The 22657-nt window shown below is 39.7% G+C and overlaps 2 pseudogenes; one reads left to right on the plus strand and one right to left on the minus strand.

Moving 5' to 3' along the window:
* Positions 1 to 1222: 1222 nt before the first annotated feature.
* On the minus strand, positions 1223 to 16654 carry LOC105035975 (NADH dehydrogenase [ubiquinone] flavoprotein 1, mitochondrial-like; annotated as a pseudogene).
* On the plus strand, positions 16635 to 21566 carry LOC105035968 (uncharacterized; annotated as a pseudogene).
* Positions 21567 to 22657: the final 1091 nt, after the last annotated feature.

The following is a 22657-nucleotide window of genomic DNA, read 5'->3' on the forward strand; positions in this document are numbered from 1 at the left end:
GGCACGCACACCTACAGAACTAGCGTAGAATATGTTTGAAAATTTTAGTCAAAAACTTTTCTAATTAGTTTTAATTATCTCTTTTTAACATAAAAATCCACATTGTTTATAACAAGTTATGATATTAAAATTCCTATATATGTATATATATTTCAGATATCTTTTACGCACCGAAGAAGCACAAAATTAACGGCAACAACGTAATTAATTGAAAAGATCTTAGACTATCTTATTTACAAATCTAAATTATTGATCTATAAAGATCAAAATTTAGTTAATTTTGTTGCTTAGATAAAAGTGTTTTATATTTCTTTGCGGCGAGGAGAAAAGAAAGACAAATGCGTGATCTTCAGTTTATAGCTAGCGGAGACATCATCCGGGTTTTCATTTAGTGACCCCTTATTGATTTTTATTGCAAAACATTTGGAAAGAATGTAGAAGTTGTACCGGCCGAATTGTAGTTCAGCCCAAGAGATTGTATAGATCATGAATGGTTGCCTGCAACTAGTGAAGAAATAATTGAAACCAAATGCCCAAAGGTATACATTCACAAACAGTCAGGCAAACCAGTTGTGAAACTCGCAGCTGTTCTCCCCTGAACATTGACCGGCAAGCAACATGAAGCCCCCGCCTCTATGTTCTTAGGATCCAGGATTAAATTTGGGTGGAAATTTTCATAAAGCAATTAGTTGATAGTGCCATCATCCCAAGTTGCATTGGCTCATTTATAGAGCATACTGCCGCAATCTAAGATGGATTGCTGCTGTCATCTCAACAATGGGACACAAGTCACTGAACAAAGATGGACAGGTTCACTTGCTAATTTTGTGGATCCAAGAAAAGGACCATCAATGTAATCAAGCTTTTTCCTTGTGTATACATGTGCGCATGGGCATATGTAGACAGAAGGATTCTAATAACTGACATGAATACATCCAATAGCATCAGCAGAAGCTTAAATGCCATGGAAGAATGGAAAAATGCCATGTCCAAATTAAAGTGAGACTGTCTCTGCGTGACCAAAGCTTGATTCAAATCCCTCTGCTTGGACTTTCGGCTTCTTAAGGGCCTGTTTAAGTCACCACAACAGAGATGCTAGATTGAGAACATCGTCCATTGCCATTGCAACAACATAATGGCTGGTTCAACTCAGCATCTGGACTGGGTCTCTCCACTGAGACCAGCACAGCAAAGGGCACTGTGAAACCTACAAGCATGAACCTTAGCACCAAGACTATTCCTTGCCAAGGCTTATAGTATTAATTGAACAAAAATTAGCACAATGACGTGCTATGTTAAAGCACTATAAACATAGAGAATTAAATGGGTTTCAAATGCAGAATTTAGGGCACGTAGATGAACAATGCGTCAAATTAGACAAATAAAGCAGCCACCATTCTAGCCTTTCCTGGCTTCAATTTTCAGTATGAACTCTTTAGCCCTGGAAGAGTGATTGGGACAGATGATTTGATCCCAAAGACCAGCTTAGCCACCACATATCTGCATTCTCGTATAGAACGGAACTCTACCAGTATTGCTCATTATTTTTCATGATAAATAAACTGAAAAACTAGAAAATGATAAAGTTCTGGAAAGTGATCGAGCCAGGTTGCTCAAGCAGCTGCAGCCTCCAGCAGCTCTTTTTCTGCTCGCTCCCGAATTCTTCTTTCCAGTTCTGGCCTGAAATGTCTAATAAGCCCCTGAACCGGCCAAGCAGCAGCATCCCCCAATGCACACATAGTGTGCCCTTCGATCTGCTTCGTAACCTCCTGAAGCATATCAATCTCCTCCAGCTCTGCATTCCCCACCTTAAGCCTCTCCATGATCATCCATAGCCACCCTGTTCCTTCCCTGCACGGTGTGCATTGCCCACAGCTCTCATGCTTGTAGAAGTATGACAGCCTTGCTATAGCATCCACCACATCGGTGGACTTTGTCCATCACAATAACTGCTGCTGTGCCCAGTCCAGACTGAACAGCTTTAAGCGCATCATAGTCCATCAGGACATCATCACATACGTGCTTAGGTAGGAGAGGAACCGAGGAACCACCTGGTATAACTGCCAACAAGTTATCCCACCCTCCTCTTGACACCACCACAGTGCCTCTCTATGAGCTCTTTCAATGGTATGCTCATCTCCTCTTCTACAGTGCAAGGTTTGTTCACATGACCTGAGACACAGAACAGCTTCGTTCCTGAGTTGTTTTTCCGGCCAAAGCTCGCAAACCATTCAGGTCCTCGCCTTAAAATAGTAGGAGACACAGACACTGTTTCCACATTTGTAACAGTTGTTGGACAGCCATATAGTCCTGCATTAGCTGGGAAAGGAGGCTTCAGTCTCAGTTTTCCTTGTTTGCCTTCATGGGTTTCCAATAGAGCTGTCTCTTCCCCACAGATGTAAGCACCAGCACCATAGCGAATATGAACATCAAAATCATAACCAGATCCACATGCATTCTTTCCCAAAAATCCAGCTTGATATGCTTCTTTTTGTGCCTTCTCAAGGGTTAGGCGTTCATTTACATATTCCCTCTTATATAGATGTAAGCAGCAGTTGCCCTCATGCCAACACCTGCAATCAGGCATCCTTCAAGCAGTTTGTGTGGGTCATGGCGCATGATTTCTCAGTCTTTACATGTACCAGGTTCGCTCTCATCAGCATTGACGACAAGATATGAAGGACGGCCATCCGAAACCTTGGGCATGAAGGACCACTTGAGGCCAGATGGAAAACCAGCCCCTCCATGACCTCAAAGACCAGACTTCTTCATTTCACTGACTATCCAGTCAGAACCCTTGAGCACCAAGTCCTTGGTTCTATACCAGTCCCCCCGCTTCATTGCACCTTTGAGGAATGGGTCATGCAAACCATAAACGTTTGTGAAAATACGATCTTCATCTTTAAGACCATCAAAATGGGTCTTCTCTGGAGGAGGAGGTGGTGGTGGAGGCTGAGGTGTACTTGCTGTCGTCACAGTGTGAGTGCTGAATGACCTACAAGCAGAATTTAATCTTCCAATCAGTTGTGCCCTCCCTAGGGAAAAAACCTTGAAGGATCCCTGACAAAAAGATCAGATATGACTGAAATTGAGCAACTTTTAACAAAATAATTTTTTCACTCAGAACTACAATAGTGAATACGGTAGTGTTGCTGGAAATAAAGCATAACTCAGAATGTTAGCAATAAAGAGTCCATGTATGAGAATGGATTAGGTAAGAAAATCATATTGTCACATGATGAAATTGGATGCAGCTACAAAACTTAGGCTGTACTTCCAAAGTGCTCAAATTTGATGGAACGAACTTCAGGTCCTGCTGAAAATGATTTAAAAAAGAAAGACTGATACATTTAACTGCATTATTTCATCTTCTGCACCCCCCTAAGCATAAACAACTTATTGTGAACTTCTAAGATGATAACTTAAAAGTTTTAGAAAAATCACAGATATTTTATATAAATTCTTAAAGCACATTTTTGTCATGAGCATGAAATTTTCTGAAAATCATATTTAGTTTACAAAAACTGAATGCTCCTAAACAGAAAAGAACTTAGGCAGGGCTTTAGCTAGGAAGACACCCAACCATCCTAGTTCTGTCTATGGTCCCAGAAGCTGCTGCTTGCTGCAATCCAGCACGTGCAATGCACATGCACATCTGGAAGACCATGAGGAGTCAATACCAACAGTATCACATTGCCTAGGTGAAGCCAGGTGGTGGATGCCTTTAAAGTCTGGGGGAGTGCCCAGGAAAGCTCTCAAGGCATTTGTTTGTTATATGTACTTTTAATCATATGCATAAATGAGCATGCACATATATTGTACCCAAAGTATGATGAACCGGAACCACCGGCCATATCGGCTAGCCGGCGGTTTAGTTCGGTACGGTTTCGTACTGTACCGAACCGACGAAGGCAAGCGAACCCAAACCGGAAGAAAAAAAAAAGAAAGAGAGAGAAATAGAGAAAGAGGAAGAAAGAAAAAGAGGGAGGAGAAGGAGCCGGCGGGGCCGTCGGATAGCCTCTGGCTGGCCGTCGTGGTCACCAGAGGGCACAGTCCATGCGCACGGTGCCGCGGGCGTGAAACAGAGGCGATGCCCCTATTTCGCAATTTTTTTAAAAAAATCTAGTTTTAAGTGAAGCCGACAAATAGTTTGTCGGCTTCACGATTTTTGTATTTTTTTTTTTAAATTTCTTAAGTCGGCAACTAGGTTGCCGATTTCATAAGTTTAAAATAAAATCAAAAATCAAAAATCAAAACAGACGGTCGTCTGTTTCGAAAAAGGAGACGGAGCCGTGGAGGAGCTCCGCCCGCTCGACCGCCCTCAAGCCGTCGGCGTCGGCTCGCCGGCCACCGAGGCCCTCGCGACGGAGGCACCGTCCGTCCAATAGGTCCCTCGCCCCCCTCCAAGCGCTCTCTCTCTCTTTCTCGCTCTCTTGAAAGTCCTATCGGGCAATACGAGGCTCAAAAGCCCTCCGACGGCCGTAGCCGGCCACCGCTGGCCTCCGGCGGCTCCCACCTCCCTCTCTCTCCTCCTCTCTCTCTCTCTTTCTCACTTTTCCTCTTATTTTTTCCATACCGCCCGTGTACCGAATTTACCGGCCGAATCGTGCCGGTTCCCCGCTGGTCCGGTACAATACGGGGTGTACCGGTCAGTTCAGTACGGTATGAAAAATCTTGATTGTACCTGTACATACACTATTTTCACTATAAGTGGGATCATGAATGTATTTTTCACTTAAAAGGTCTAAAGATCATAATTCACAAGGATAGTAACAGCGTTGCTTCATTGTAGCATATAGCAAGCTCTAGAACAAGGCGAGATATAGCTAACTCTCTGTAGAAATGGAGGGAGGCAGCAAGTAGACGAGAGGCTACCAAGTAGAACAAAGGGAAAAAAGAAGATAGGCCAGCAGAAGAAGAGTTGTGCTGGTCACTGCAGCTGCCACTGCCGCTCGTCACTGTCGGTTAACCTGTTGATAACCATTGATCTGCCCACCAACCATGCTGGTGGTAGCCTTCAGTAATCTCCCATTTGTTCCATATGGGGTTTAAATAGGGAAAGGAAATGTGAAAAGAAACCCTTAAAAGGTAGGGTTCAAGCAGGCTTGGCCTAGGCAGCCTGACCAAATTAACTGCTTACTTGCCAATGTGGCTGCTTTTAACAACATCAGTTAATATGTGAATGAACTGGTGGAACTGGGAACAAGAGCTTTACAGATTTTTTTCAGAAAATAAGAAAAAGAGGCTGGTGCAAATCTGAGGCTATGGCAGGGAGAATATATGTTTTTTTTATAAAAAGGGGGAGGGTACCATGGGGGGAGGGAATTACCTGTTCTTTTCTAATCCTAAGGAGGCCCAAGGCTTCAATTTTTTAGGCCACCTGAGATGCTCCCCATTATATATTAGTAGATAATTACATTATAAAATAGAAATAACCTATAATCATGAAAAGTTCACATGAAAATCTGATAGAATCTTTGAGGCAGAATTTATCCTTCTTTGCCATTTTTTATATGAAAAGCTAATCCTCACTTACCCCAACTTTTTAAGTTCTTCCTCAAAGCCTTCATCATTTTTTCAACATTCATACCATGGTTCTCAAAATTATTCCAAACCGGGCGGTTTGGAGCGTGCTGAACCAGATTGGCGGAGAATTGGGACCAAAGTATGTTGAATCGGTACCGTCGGCCGTTTCGGCTGGCTGGCGGTATGGTTTGATATGGTTTCATACCGTACCAAACCGACGACCCAAACCGGAAGAAGAAAAGAGAGAAAGAGAGAAAGAGAAAGAGAAAGAAAGAAAAAGAGGAAGGGGAAGGAGCCAGCGGAGCCGCCGGAGGGCCTTCGACTGACCGTCGTGGCCGCCGGAGGGTGCAGTCCACGCGCGCGGGGCCGCAGGCGTGAAACAGGGACATCGTCCCTGTTTCGCAAATTTTTTTTAAAAACATGATTTTAAGTGAAGTCGGCAAACAATTTGCCAGCTTCACAATTTTTTTTTAAAAAAAAATTTTAAGTCGGCAATCCAGTTGCCCACTTCATAAGTTTAAAACAAAAAAAAAAAATTAAAACAAATGTCGTCCGCGGCTCCGCCCGCTCGACCGCCCTTAGACCGTCAGCGTCGATTCGCCGACCACCGAGAGCCTCACAACGGAGGCACCGTCTGTCCAGTAGTTTTCCCGCCCCCCTCCGAGTGCTCTCTCTCTCTTTCTTGCTCTCTTGAAAGTCCTATCGGATGATACGGAGCTCAGAAACCCTCCGGCAGCCGCAGCCGGCCACCGTCGGGCTCTGACGGCTCCCACCTCTCTCCCTCCCCTCCTTTCTCTCTCTCTCTCTCTTTCTCACTTTTTGTTCTTTTTTCTTCGGTACCGTCGGTGTATCGATTTTACCGGCCGAATCGTGCCGGTTCTCCACCGGTCCGGTACGAGACGAAGTATACCGGTCAGTTCGGCACGGTATGGCAAACCTTGACTGGGACGGTTCGGACGGAAAAAACAGCACACGCCGGTGTCGGAAAAGAAAGAGAGCAAAATAAAGGCAAAGAGACAGAGGAGAGGGAGTGTCCCTCTGCGGCCATTGGAGGGTGGCGGAAGCCGCCGCGGCTCGGTTCGCTCGATGGGGCCGCCGTAATGAGCGAAAAAGAGAGAGAGGGGGAGGAGACCACCGGAGATGGGAGGATGAGACGGCGGAGAGGCTGTCAGAGGTCTCTGGGTGGCCACTGGACGGTGGAAGCGGCACGGGTGGAGTCGCAAAAGCAGCGGGCATCGGCCCTTTTTTAAAGGGGAAGAAGAACAGTGAAGCCGTCGCTTCATTTGCCGGCTTCAGTTTTTAAGATTTTTTTTTAAAAAAATTAAAAAATAGTGAAATCGGCAATCGACTTGCCGCCTTCACTATTTCAATTTTTTTAAAAAAAGATCAGAAACAGTGAAATCGGCAAATCCATTACCGGCTTCACTGTTATCGGACTTTTTTAAAAAAGTCTGTGAAATAGGAGCAATCACCCCTATTTCACACCACGAAGCCGTGGCGGCTTTTACGCCGTCCGACGGCCACGGTGGCCAGTCGGAGGCCCTCTGGCGGCCTCTCCGACAGACCCCCCCTCTCTCTCTCTTCCTCTCTTTTTCTCTCTTTCTCTCTTTCTCTCTTTTTTCTCTTCCTTAGAATGTCACTTCCTCCTTTTGTCGGTTCACCCCGATTCGATTTGGTACGGAATCGTATCGGACTGTGCCGCCGGCCGATCAAAACGGCCATCGGTACCGAAACTGAGAACCTTGATTCATACTCTTTCCTAACCTTTTGACACAACCAGCAGCTATCTTCATCGGGCCTCCTTGAATAGTGCTGCGCATGCCCACATGAAGGCCTTTGTTTGCTCTACATCCCCATAACCGATCAATAATTTCTCCTCCACTTACCCTAAGTTTAGCTCCTTGATTCCTCTATGGCATGCATATCCAACAACATAATTCATAGTTTAACCAACACCTACTTTAACATCTTCATCCTTATGATAGCATCTAATGTGCACAGCCCCACTTTATAGGCCAAGTCTTTTCTGAACTAAGCAATAATGAGCTAAACCATCCCCCAAAAAAAAAAAACCAAAAGATAAGATATGTGATTACGATGTAACGGGTTTATTGAATATGTTAATTACCTCATCTTCATCTTAATCATAAAATCATGCAACAATTGCAAGAATAGAAAGATAAAAGATGTTAGAATAGCTAAGGCATCATCACGCCGACATATAGTATATCCCATTACACTCTAGCAAGATGAACCATTAAATAAGTAACAGATCTAATGACATGCAGAAAACATTAAGTACTGGTTTTAATATTTCCAAACATAACTGTCTCTACCCTATGAAGTTAACCTTCATTCATGCTGAGTGTTGTTTCTATCTAACTTCTCTTACTTCTCTGGACATTGCTCAATATTACTTCTAACTTCATGCTGAGTGATGTTTCTGTCTAGCATCACCTTACTTCTAACTTCTCTGGACATTGCTCAATATTACTGCAGATAAAACATTTGTTCAACATCACATTACATGATCAAAATCTAACAAAAAACATCCACTAAGTGGAGTGGGACAATGATGGATCAATTTTTGCCCATTTGCAGTAGATTCAAGCTTCTTCTCAATCCTTATACTCGAGGTGCCATGATGTACATGCAGATTTTATCAATAGTTTGCTTCATGCCTTAATGCAAGAAAATCTCTCTGTAAATGATATAATTAAGATGGCATAGGTCTCCTCACACTTAATTATTAAGTGAGAACCATCTCAATTTCTCAACAACTAGGTCCTACTTACACAAAGACGCTACAATCTGCCTCTTCTAGATTGTCCACAAAACATTTCTTTCCTCAGTATTATTACTGAATTGGAGATAAAGTAATAAAGCATACCTTATGTCAGACTTTAGCAAACCATAACCCATACATGTAGATGTAGTACGAGATACTCATAATCAATTAAGTTCTCAAAATATTGTAAAAACACAAATAAAAAAAATTATATTTCAGAATTTTCAGACAAACTTGCACAAGTGCTATATCTTCTCAGTCTGTCACTAGCATGGATACCCAATAATCCTATATATCAGCTGTCTAGGCAATGGAATGCTTCTAGACAGAAAACAAGTGCCCAACCACTGTGATGTCACCTATTGTCCACAGAGAGAGTGCTAAAATGAAAATATTAAAACTATTCAGCAGAAAGATATGTGCATGCATACATAATACATATGTATGTGATTGCATGTACAGACTCACACAAACCCTATAATTAATGCTTTCAAGAAACAGCAACCTAGCCCTGCCTCAATGTTTTGCATCATGCTTAATTACAACAGATGACATCAATTAATGAATTAGTATTGAATGTTGCTATGTTCATACTCCATACCTCCTTTGACTTACTGTACCTTTTTTGACTTTTTCCCCTGAGGAAGGGAGGGAGGGAGATGCAATAATCACAAAGAAACACAAGAGCATCTATGCAATTCATCCACACACCATAACTATATTTTACATTATGCCTTTATGTACAATCTGTTTAAAAATTTTTCTATAAGAATGGTAGAAAATGATTAAATGGAATATATTTTGATCAAACCTGTATAATTCAAACTTTCACTGATTAAACCCATATTTATCTTGTATATCATATGTTGTTATCCTCCACTGTTTTCACCAAGTTTAATAGATCTAAAAGCTTCACTGTGGGTTATTTAAAATCTTAAAATAGAATCGCACTAGGGTCATTCATAATGATATGGTCGAATCACTGGATATAAACTTATAGACATTGAATTACCAAGTGTTGCACCATTTTCCTGTTAATGAAAATATATCTAGAATCTAGGCACCTAAAGTTCTCTCCATACATCTTCTACTCTTGGCTCCACATAGTATTACTGATAGTTCTCCCCCATATTGCATCCAACAACAGTGGCCAAGGCGGATCTTCTGAACCAACTCTTTTTTGTACTTGGTAAAGACACTAGTTGCCCATTGGAATATTCGTAAAGAAAGAATGCAACTGGCCAGTAACTGAAGAGACCAACAGTGATAAGTAGCCAGATAATCAACTTCCTACTCTAAAGTCTAAACTTCTCTTACCAATAAAGGTGAACCAAAATACCATGTTTTGGAGGCTGACAGACATTTAAATCCTTGAATAAAACAATAAGGATATGATGATATTAGACACTTGTTATCCTTTTGCATTATTATCATACTAGGGAAAATAGATAATTGGTTCAACTTCTTATCAAGAGGATATGTCCTCCATGGGTATCTCAATTTTCTTTTAAGGTCTTTAAATAATACATATGGAACTAGATTTCTAACTCCATGGTATTCTAATGCCATAATTTTATCCGAATGCCTTAACTAGTCCATTATCATATTTCAAATTACCTTTCCTCTGGAGCATTGGAAGTCATATTCTTCTCTACCTTTAGTAAATTGTTGGTTTTGGGGGTGGAGGGGAGGGAGAGAGGGAGGGAATGAAAGTAAGAGAGAGAGGGAGAGAGAGAGATTCAAGCTAGCTGGCTGCTGCAGCTAGCTTTTCCCCATTCAGTTTTTGTATCCAAAAAATTGTAGATCAACCCCAAGCCTTAGATGTTAGATCTATATCCAAATTGGAATAAGTTGGATATCAATTGTACAAAACTCTAGTTAAACTTCATTTACTTGATTTTATATTAATCTGAATTGAAATCCTAGACCCCAAGAACTCTGTCTTAGATGTAACATAAAGTTAAGGTCGTCCCATTTTGAGTTAAGTATGTACCTTAAGCCCGCAGCTATTTCAATTCCACATCCAATTAATGTCTAAAATCTTGAAGGACCTAGGTTTAGCCAGTCCTTAGTGGATGACCATGAATGTTTGAAAGCTCAGTTTCAGTTTTAATTTGGCCCACCATATTTGATCCAAGTTATGGAGTTTTTGTCACAAAATTAAAGAAATATGCCATCGACAAAAGGACAAAATAAGGCAAGCCAAGAGACTACCTATATTACAAATTTTTAGAGTATTTTAAATTGTTGGAACAATTGACTTTATCTTATTTCACCATTTACCAATTGCATACGAAATCTAGGAAAATTAAAATAATGCTGAAAATCAATGAAAACATTATACTCATCAATTTAAAATATTATACTATCAACTCAAAGTGTAAAATATTATTCACATGTTTCAATATTTGGTAATAATCTAATTATCAAATAGAAAACTATGTCATCATATATAAGAGAGAATGAGCAGACATAAATTTGCATACAATTCTTTTCCCAGATAAAAGGAGCACACTTTAAAAAGAAGAGTATGGTTTATATATCTTAAAGCCAAACTCATAATTGCTTCCAATCTTCTCAAAAGCTGCCCCAAGCAGGGGTTGGGGGAAGGGGGTGGGTGGCAGGAGTGGACATTTTAAGTCTAGAGTTTTCACTCATGAGTAGGCACCATAGTAGTCTTAGACAATTGATAGTCAAAATTTTGAAAAAGAAACAATTCATCTATATTGCATATACACATAGTTTTCATTCAGTGATCCAATATTTTCAAATAATTGGAAATTAAAGCATATTGAGGCAGCCCTTCTGTTCATTTATTAATATTTCTCAAGAATATAGGAGGATATATGCCTATTTGATTAAATATACCTTAGATGTCAAAAGGGGGAGCAAGTGTGAGAGTGGACTTGGGTGCTAGCATGCAGGAGCAACCACTCAAAACAATCTAGAATAGAAGAACACTTAGAAATTAGTGCAGCGACAAGTTTTTGAAGTGGGTAAGCCACTCTAAGTAGAAGACCTGGCTCATAAGATTTAAACATAGTTACAAATAGCATCCAGTGTACAATTGATAAGTTTTAGAAAATACAAAATTTTACTAGAACAACTAATTAACATAGACAAGAAATGCTAATATGTGACTCAAAAACCTCTTGTTCTAGCTCTAACGAAAAATGACCCTAGAGTTGAAGAAATAAAGAAATGATTCAAAATTACGCTAAAGTTCCAAATAATAAATATAGCATCCACAACCAGTCCTGATCATCTCTGACTGAGTCCACCTAGACCAGCCTTTTTGAAGGGAACACTACTTAAAACCAGTCAAACTAATGAAAGCTGGATTCACACCAATTGTATCTGGCTATAATCGATCCAAATTGGCTAAAATGTGAAACAAAAGGTTATATTCAACTTGATCCTGAGCAAAATCTGTCAATTTTAATCCACATCGATGAGTTTCAAATTTCTCTGATGAGACCAATCACTAACTAAAAATTGCTTCTGCTAAAATGTCTAAGATCTAAACATGTAGAAGTTATGTTTTGATGCTTCACAAAGAAATCACCTTTTTCGGTTTCAACCTAAAAGAATTCTATAAAAGCAAAGTAGTTCATTAATGCTTAAGAAAATGTGTCACATATATTAGCAAAAAAATTTTCTCGAGAGAAGCTGGACATACTAAAGTTGGCTTACATGAAGGACCTAGATCAGCTCCCTAAATAATGAATTTTCCTTTCTTAAGATCAACATATTAGAGGTGCAAATGGATTAGATATTCTCAAATTTAGTCGACTTTATCATAGGCCCAACCCTGATCCAGAAAATAATCTTGTGCATTGTTTTACAATCCTTAGGGCCTATTTGGATGTTGGAAACCATTATCTGGATGATTAGGGTTGACAAAGAGAGACGCCATTCAATGAGACGAAGGAAAGGAGGAATCAAAGAGAAACATTCAGCTTGCTTTTTCTTAGATATGCTGGAAGGATCGGATGTTTAGACATGCACTTGCAACTGGAACACGTGCATTGATCCATGTGACACAGAAGATGAAAAATGGATAATTAGAGGAAACAAGGAAAAGAAGCTGCACAATCTTGACAAACATAGACCTTACAACTCCAAGATGGCACCTGTTGGATTAGGATCACTACTTATGAGCATAGGTATGACTAGATTGCTCATTAGTATCTAACTAGCACATTTATAAGGGTAGTTAGTTAGGGCCTTCTAACATGATTTCAGCTACAACATAAATAAACAAGGCTTAGTTATGAGAGTGATCTTCCACATGATAATTATAAAAAAGAATGCTAGGCTAGCTGGAGAACTTTTGTAAAAGTGAGATCACAAAAAAGTCGATGTAATTCATCTAATAGCTTCTGAAAATGGATAACACTTATATGATAAAGTCTTAAAAAAGATATATTCATCAGAATGACTCAATTAGTAGAGCCATCCATGAAGGATTATAGAAGTTTGGGTGAGCTTGATTAGAACAAGAAAATTTAGGCTTCAGGAAAAAAAAAAAAGCAATACCATACTAGTGGAAAAAGAACTTGAGAGTAGTGTTAAAGATCTATTAATTCCTGGTTTCAAGAGGACACCCTAGCAGGAAGGTGAAATCCTAGATGAGTGGCAGCTATGTGGAACTTGGTGATGGCAACCAACAGCCAACGGATATCGATGGCGCGATAGCAATCTCTTCTTGAATTGGAACCTAGTGTAATTTTGAAGGATTTCACTCAAATCAGAACCCATCATATGGGATAAGGTGATGAGTCAAGGAAACCCTAGAGATAAGGTGAAACCTATATAACAGGAGTCTATCGGGAATCTAATGATGGTGGCAGATCACCAGCAAATATAGCAATATCCTCTCAGCATCACCACCAATGGCTGGCTCTATGGGAGAGGAGGCATCCAACCATGGAGATGAGGAGAAGGGGCTCTCTTGGATGAATGCAGTCCAGGGTTAGCAACAGCAATCACTTTGGCACACCCATAGAATTTCTGAGGAAAGTGCTACCTTACAGAGCCACTATGCCAATGTGTTGGTGCTACCTAAAGAAGAGATGGAGGAAGCTCAATGGGAATTGGAATCCACAATGGTAGCGGTCAAGAGTTTGAGACAAAGAATACACATCAAATTTAAAGCCATGGAACTCAAACAAAGGAGAAAGATATTGAATGATGTGTATGCCTTCATGATTGCAGAGGACCACTATCTATTCAAGTGCTTCTAATGAAGGGCCCCTGGTTGATCACCAACTAGGTGCTAGTGCATGAACCCTCATGGATGAGGCTTCCCAAGCTATCGAAAGAGTATTGGAAGTAAAAATTTACGATCCTAAGTATTGTTTCAACTGCACCAACCCATGTTTATAAATAATATCATCGATTATCTAAGAAGGGTCATTTTGCTCAAGAATGCCTGAGGGTGGATATTACTTTGCACTTGAAGCCTGGTTGATTGATTCAAATTAAGTATAAAATATTCTGGCAACAACTTATTTATGAGAATGCGCTGATGGTTTGTTTTTGATGCACACAAATTGGCCAGCAGGATGAGGAGTTCCAGTTCCCAGCACTAGTCCTACCTACTCCTCATGTTACCAAAACTCTAAAGTAGGGAAACTTTGTCATGGTGGAATAGAGCATTGAGATCTATCACTCTATTACTTCTTCCAATGGCCATTATACTAGTACAAACCAAAGCAAGTTCGAAGCCTCAACTAGGTAGGGATAATAGGGAGCAATGAACTATCAATCACCGACCCTTGTTTGGTCCCTAGCTAGTACCAATTAGGAACAACAGGCCTAGAGCAAACATTCCGGTGTTTGGAAGGAAGAAGGTGAGTTAACCTATATGCCTCACTCATCCATTTTCACCAAGTTTCCCACCAAGCTTGAATGGCTGCAGAAACCAGCTAAGTATGCTAGGAGCAAATCCCCAGATCAAGTGCAGCATAAGGTTGACACATCCCAGTAGTGGCACTGTATTTCAAGCCAACTAGGGCACTTAGTTCAGGATCCTTCTAGAGCCAAGGTCGCTAATGGAAGACCAAGGACCCATGCAATTGGTGAGCCATAGCTAGCATTGCAAGCATCCAAATGGAGGCCTATTCAGCTTACAGACCCAAGAAGCGACTCAGGCCTGCTCCACAAGCCAGATCACTTAGCTCACCATGGAGCCTAAGTGCAAAATAGTCCACCAAGTCCAACTTGCTCAAAGCAAAGCTCACCAATCAAGCATATTGGAACTATAATTAGGTTGGATCATTTAAGCCCATATCACTAGGTCATTTGATTCCAACCCTCTAGGTTCCATCCCATCATCAGATGGTCCGTGAAGGAAATCAAAGTGTTGAGCCAAGCCCCTCCCTTCTTTAGCCACATCTCAAAGTCGCATTAGAAGGGGAAAGTGGAGCTTCAATCCGGAAGTTACATGCTCGGGATTGACATGTCAAATTTCCACAACCATCCTCCATCCCTGGCCTCTCCTTAGAAACCGGACCTAAAAGGGAAAGATGGCCCTTGCCAGATTCAAGGAGTCAACATGGTGCCCTACAGACCTCTTCCTCCCACGACTAGTGCTCTAGACAATTAAGGGGTAAATCCTAGATAGCAACACTAAACAAATTTATGGTGTTTGTGATTAGGTATGTCGTAGTTGTGATTATATCGAAATGGATTTAGATCCTTAGCCTCACAAGAATGCTAGAGCTTAAATAGGGAAAGTATGTGAGAACCCATACAAACATATTTAGTGCCACATTTGCTATGCATGAGATAGATCTTGGTACAAGGAAACCCAAAAAAACCGTCCAGCTAGCCTTTTGGGGTGAGGTTTTTTTGTTACATATGTTGCAGACCTCAAAAAGAAAATTCTGGTCAGTTTTGATAGCTATGACTATCATGGCCACTAAGAATATAGCTACAAACCTAGGCAGCATGGGGATTTCTTTCTTTTTTTTTTTTTTTTTTTTTGACAATGAATAGGGGAGCTAAAAAGCCACCCAACTTTTATTAAAGTGAATGACATGGAACATCTGGCTGAAGAGTACTTGGGCCAAATGGATCGCAGGAAGCAACGAAAGCCCAAACAAAAGGGTTGGAGCGTCAAAACATGGACCTAAGCTTCAAATGGCCGCAACTTTTAATCTAAGAAGAGTTACGGACCCATAATATATCAATGGAAAGCTCGTTCCGAGCCCTATGATTATGAACCATGTTTACCTATTCACCTTAGTTTTAGGGCCCAAAATCCATCATTTTAGTGGGTTTCAAGGCCGTTTTCTGTTTAGGAGTCTATCTTTGGTTTAGTTCCGTATTCTTAGCTTTTATTTAATTTTCAACTATCCATATTAGGGTTGAGACACTATAAATACGTTTGTTTTGTGTTTATTCGATCATTATCAATAAAAATCGCCAGATTATTTTCTCCATTTGGAGTCTAGGATTCTTCCTTGTTATCTTGAAGGTTTTCATCTGGTGTGAATTCTTGTTTATTCGCCAATGCTACGTCAGTGAATATGTACAGAGTGATATTTACAGGGAGCAGAGTGTTTGAAGGTATGCGAGGTTACAGGATTTCAGCTTCTGAGCTAGAATAACCATTTATGAAAAGCAAATAAGACATAATCGAGTTTTCACTGACGGATCGCTGTGCTGATCAAATCAAAAAGATCGAAATAACTTTTTCTTTTCCCATTCCAATCTTCAGCACAGCTGCACAGGACTTAAAAGGGAAAAAAAGGAAAAAAAATCATCATCTCCAGAATCTCGTCAAAGAGTTTTTCACATAAGACATTGTGAGATTTGGGGAAAAGAAAAAAATGAAAGCTCAGTGTTGAAATCAGATCAGTTGAGCCCAAGCCTTTCCTATCTATCTAAAGAAAAAGCCGTCTTAAATTTTAATTTCTTGGACACTCATTCCACTTCATTTCGAATCAAAAGCAGAAATGAAATCTATCGATCGGTCCAGAAAGAGAGAGAGAGAGAGAGAGACGTAGTTTGATACCTGGCCGAGCTTGGGTCGGAGGGCCTCCTTGGAGGCGATAAGCCTTGCCATCATCCCATTCCGATCGATCACCTTCGCGGCCACCTCCGCCGCCTTCTTCACTGCGCCCATCGTTGCTCCCCTCTGGACTTCTTTCACTCTTCCTCCGCCTTGAGAATCGGACGACGTCTTCCCTTCTGGTTCGCCTTCCTCCTCTTCTTTGAACGATCCGAGATGGACGAGGAGTTGGAACAAAGACGGGATCGATGATCCCCTTCGTCCCGCAAGCCCTTAGCTTGAGCGGATGGTATCCCGAAAATGCACTCGCTCGTTGATGACTGGGGTCCAGCTCTGGTGATGGGCACATAATAATAGCATAATTTTAAATTATAATAAATAAAAACTTTCTATAGTAAAATTTTTATTATATATTTAATAATAAATTTTAATAATTATCGGACAGAAATTTCTATTACTAAGTTGTTCGTCTCGCTGGAGCTCGACGCCTTCTTCGCCGCCCACCACACCCCCTTCCAAAACTGACTTTCTACATCCAAAAACCTCTTTATTTAGTTGTTGTTCATTATATTATATCTGTCCAACAAAATCTTTAGGAAGGTCTTAGACACATGCATAAGATTATTAACATATCCGTGTGTATTTGTGTGTGCTCCGTGGAAGCATAATCCTACGTATCCATATTTAGAGCATACCTTGCAAGTTTCTTCGAACCAAAACTTGAAAATTAAAGCCATGTTTGTCCTCATAATTCATGATCCGGAGCATTCTTTTAATTAAAAAGATTTCTCTTTTTTTTTTCTTCTTCTTCTTTTTTTTGGTGGGTGTATGTGTGTGTGCGCGTGGGTGGGGGGGGTGGCGGGCATCATGTGTTAGAAAAAGAAACCAACGATATCAATCTTTTTCATTCACCTTCCTCTTCTCACTCGTATCTACATTTGCAACCTCAAACTTCATGATGTGCTGCCCAAGCCTTCTGGATTTTGCTTGTGAAAACTACTTTGTGATGCATTGAGTGTTGAAAATCATCCAGTTGAAAGCAGATTATAATACACTAGAATCCCTTAAAATGTTGAGATCGGAAATGATCGATTACTTGAGCTATGTTTTTCGAATTGAAATTCTCGATGCATCCAACTACATTGTTTCCGGAGATAAGTCGTGACTTCTCAAATGCAGTAATGTAGCCAATTTTTATGGTTTCTGACCATGCATGATTTGATTAAAAGCAAGGAACTAGTAATATTAAACCAGGGTTTTGTGCTGTGACATTGGGAAATTTATGAGATTTTCATTCGATGACTTGACTTTGTTTTTGAGAAGAAAATGTGTTTCTCAATTTCTTCATTTCATTGAGAGATTGAATTATTAAAATGAACAAGACTAACGCCAGCCGACTTGAGATACAAGTGTTTTTAACTCATAAGAAAATTTGATAGGAGCAATGGATCGAAGACCATTCCGCCCAAGCCAAATTTTAGTTTGTTCCATTAAAGCCTCAGTGTGATGAGAAGTAGTTTCAAAAATCCTGCACTTCCTCTCTAACTAGATCTTCCACCATATGGTCATCACAAGCAGATTCCAGCCGACTTGATTTTGTTACTTATCCACAAAATGCTGACAGAAGAGTTGGAAATCTGGAAAGCAGCCTACAACATTTGGGGGGACCATGTAAAGTGAAAGTACCCTCAGGTTTTGCTAAAGGTTTGAAGCCTCTGATAAAGCACAGCTGAAAGCAACCCTAATAGACCTTAAAGAATTGCCACCCATATCTCCAGTGCATGGCCAATCATGTCATGCCACTAGTGCCCACCACACATGCACAGCAAGATAATGGAAAATGCAGGTGGGCTAATCATACCATGATCTATATTTTTTGTCACAAAAGGCTAATCAATCACAGACAAATGAATTTGCCTGCTGTTCCCTCTTCTTTTTCTTTCCTTTCTTATTCTATCATTATTTGTCATGTAAAGGACAACTGAGAGAAACAGATCCTAGCTTCTTGTGATTTAGTGGTGGAAGTTGGGGTTTGAAGCATTACCTACTTCAGATGGCCAAAATACTCTTTTATTTTTCTTGCTTCTAATGGGCTACTTGTTCGACCTGCATATTTCTTCCTTTTATCAAGCTATGCAAATGTGATGTGGAATCTGGCAGTCACGAATCACAGAAATAAGAATTTCATGAGTTTAGCCTAAGAAAGTAAGAAAAGATTAATGATTTTTCACTTGTTAATGATCTAAGGCACGACACTCTTAGGTTGGCTTCAAAATTCCCCCCCTTGTTATTGCTATTCAGAGTAGCAGCCAGCAGGCTGCAGTTGTGTCGTATGATGGACTCAAGCCTCTAATAGTCTCAGTGATGTCTCTTGTATTTATTTTTATTATTATTTTTTATTTATCTTCTTTATGCTTTGACCCTGGCGACAATATCTGATAAAACTAGTCTCACATATTTTTGCTTTAATCTGTCATGTCTAACCTATGGAGATTTTCATTATGCTAACTCTAAAGTGCAATCTCTGATTCTTTTTTTTTTTTTTGCCTTCTTATATTTTGCCTTTCTTATTCCTTTTTTGTTGGCTGACAGCAACTTGTCTTTGCTTCTTTGTAGTGGATAGGCTAGTGAATCATGAAAAAGATATTTCACATGTCTAACCTGATTATCTTTTGGAATATTTATTTTTGAGCAAAAAAGTTGGCAGATTGACCCTATTTTGTTTTAGCGTATGTGAAACAAACAGAGACCAAGTTCCCTTGGGAACAAACAGCGAATAACAAAACAAGTATCCAATATAGCTCAGAGTTTGGAACAAAGAAAGAAGAATATGAAACAAAAGGAATAGTTATTTTTATTAGCATGAAGAGGGATATTGTGAAAGGCCCTCTTTCCCAAGATTCAACTTCACTTCATATCAAATGCATCTATTCTAAGCTAGTCTAGCTTTAGTGCCTTACCATATTAATGTCTTAATTTCTTAGTATTTTGTTTTGAACTTCTTTTCTTTCTTAGAACTCGTTTTTGTAAAGTTCTGCCACTCATAATAATGATTTATTACCACTTATGCGTCTTCTTTTCTTGTTTCTTTTCTTTCCTTTTCCTTTTCCTTTTCAAGGAAATAGGATGGGCATATGCCTGCTCGAACTCGTTTCTTCCTTTTGTTGATCGAAGAACTTTCATGCAGAAGTAGCCCAACATCTAATATACTTTCTTCCAAAGTCATGTTAAGACTTCAGAAAACCTTAAAATTCAGATACTTTTTTTGCAAATCTTTGAAGTTGAACTAATGACAGCATGCTTTAAATCAGCCGGGAAAATTGCTGTATTTCATCTAGTTGCAGTGGACTGGACAAGGAAGCAAAATATGATTTTGTTGTCTAAAACATTTTTAGAATTTAATACTTCTATTAATACTAGCTCGTGGTGGTGACTGTATTATTAGAAAGCAGAAGCTCTAATACATCTATGAAAAGATTTCAATTTTTCAGGATAAAATTTTTATACAATATGTGAATGATAAGCTACTTGGGATCTGCAGTGAGGCAGTAGGACGAGTGTTTTGTATATTAACAGTGAAAAAAGATGTTTTTTGTCTTTAGGTGAATTTATATAAAGAGTGGAAATAATATTGTATCTGAAATGATTATGGTTATTTTGCCACCGCTCAACTTTGAGATATGTGTACCTACCAGTTGAGCTAACAGCTGTTGGTCAAATTTATTATTTTTTTATTAATTAAGTTGAATGGTATTTTAGAAGCAAACTTTACTAATTTACTAGACAGATTATAATATGAATTGGGTTGATAATTGTGGACCTAATGTTCTCTCTCTTTGGGGGTGTGTGCGTGTGTGTGAGGTTTTGGTTGTTTGCTAATTGGCTTAAAACTTCCGCAGCATATTGATTCGATGAAAGCAGATGATGATATAAAAAATGTTCATGAAATGAATGTTTCTAAATCCAAGGATGTTAAAGAAACACGTAAGGGAGAAAAGATCAAAGTGGAGGGTTCACAAAATGTTGAAGCATCTATAACAGAATCAGATAAAAGGCCAGGAGATAAAGAAAATGTCACCGTGGCTGAACAAGTAAAAACAGAAGAAGATGATAAGTCTACTGCAACACCATCAGTTGAGGTTGAAGTAGAGAACCAAGTTAATGCAACTGATACTTCTGAGCCACCAACTGAGGCTGTAGAAAAACCAGCAGAGGATACAGAGGCATCTAAAATGCAAGAAAAAGAACCTGAAGCAATAAAAGAGCCAACAGTTGAAGAAATTGAAAGTAAGGAAGAAGCTCCAGTAGTTTCTGCTGCACCAAGTTCAACATCAGTGGGACCTTCAACAACATTTACTGTATTGGAGTCTACACCTGATGCCATTATAATCCCCAGTGTGGAAGTTAATGAGCTTAAGGAAGTTCAGGTAGGAGCTTTAGTTCCTGATGTAATAGAAAAGAGAGATTTTGATCCCAATGCTGATGCAGGTATGGAGGACTTTATGGATGGAGAAGGTGGTTCTACTGCAATTAAGGTTGAGGCTATTCATACCACCTCAGCTACTCAAGTTGCTGAACAGGCTGGGAAGCCCGAAGCTAAGGTTGAAGAAGAGAAGCCAGAAAAGACTGAGTTCAAAAAGCCAACTTTAAGTGAGAAAACCAGAAGATATGATGCTGCTGAAGTTGTTGAAGTCTCTAGGCAAGAAAAGGCTTTAGGAGATGTTGAGGTGGTCAAGGAGAAAAAAGATGAAAGTTTTTAGGGGGACGATGCAACTTTCATAGAGACCTCCAGGGACCTTGATGTGGTTGGAGGGGAAAGCAATGTTAATGCATCTGTTAGAGAACTAGAACATGACTCTAAGGAGGCCAAGTCAGAATTGAAGCCAGCAAAAGCCATGCAGACCATTAAGACCGAAGGTTCAGCAGACAACAAGGAAGAGATTGTGAAGGCTGATGATCAAAGTTCAGTTGAACCCACCAAAGAAGGTGGTGATACAAGGACAGATGTAAAGGCTCCTGAACAAAAGGTTATAGATAAGACATCTCAACGCCAGTCAAATAACATAATATCAAAGGTGAAGCTGTCAATTGTTAAAGTGAAGAAGGCAATTGTTGGGAAATCACCCAGTTCAAAGACCAATGTCATCTAAAGGAAAAGATGAGTTAATGTTGAAAAACAGAGACGGAAGAAGAGATAGAGGAAGAGAGGAAGATGGGATTTCGAAGGAATGAGGAATTGCTTTCCTCTAGAATCTATAGGGTCCTTTTTATTAATTTTCAGAATCTCAACTTAAGAATTTTACAACCATATACAACCATATTTTCCTCTAATCAGAAAAAATACATTTCTAATTAGAGAGAATTTTACAACCATATTTCCCTTTAATTAGACAACCATATACAACCATATTTCTCTCTAATTAGGAAGATTACATTCCTAATTAGAGGGATCTACATTTCCAATTAGAGAGATTTATAGCTCATTTCAACACTTCCCCTCAAGATGGATTCTAGATATCATAAAGACCCATCTTGTCACAAATAAATGAAAAAGATTGTAAACTAAAACCTTTAGTCGAAATGTCTATCAACTGACTAACAGATCGCACATAGGACATACAAATGATTCTAGCATCAAGCTTCTCCTTAATAAAATATCAATCGATCTCAATATATTTTGTCCGATCATGCTGAATTGGATTATTAGCAATATTGATTGCTGCCTTGTTATCACAATACAGTATAAGGGGCGACAACCGGTAAAGATCTAGTTCCAATAACAAGATCCACAATCATAAAATCTCACACACGCCATTTGCCATAGTTCGATACTCTACCTCTGCAGTAGATTGAGCAACCATATTCTGTTTCTTGCTTCGCCAAGTAACTAGGTTACCTCCAACAAAAGTACAGTAATCTGAAGTAGAACGGCGGTCATCAAGTGATCCAGCCCAGTCAGCATCTGTATAGCACTCTATCTGTAGGTTGCCATGAATAAAGTAAACAACGGCCAGGACAGCTTTTGAGATATCGAAGTATCCGTATCATAGCATCCATATGAACAAAACATGGGTCATGCATAAACTGACTTACCACACTAACGACGAATGCAATATCCGACCGTGTATGAGACAGATAAATCAAACACCCTACCAATCGTTGGTAACGTTCTCGATCAACAGGAATACCGACATCAGCTACTAATCGATGATTTTGCTCAATAGGAGTGGCAATAGGTCGACATCCCAACATACCGGTCTCTGTAAGAAGATCCAGAATATATTTTCTTTGAGAGAGAAAAATTATTTTGAAGAACGGACAAC

This window comes from Elaeis guineensis, chromosome 1, assembly GCF_000442705.2.
Source record: "Elaeis guineensis isolate ETL-2024a chromosome 1, EG11, whole genome shotgun sequence".
Classification (NCBI taxonomy): domain Eukaryota; kingdom Viridiplantae; phylum Streptophyta; class Magnoliopsida; order Arecales; family Arecaceae; genus Elaeis; species Elaeis guineensis.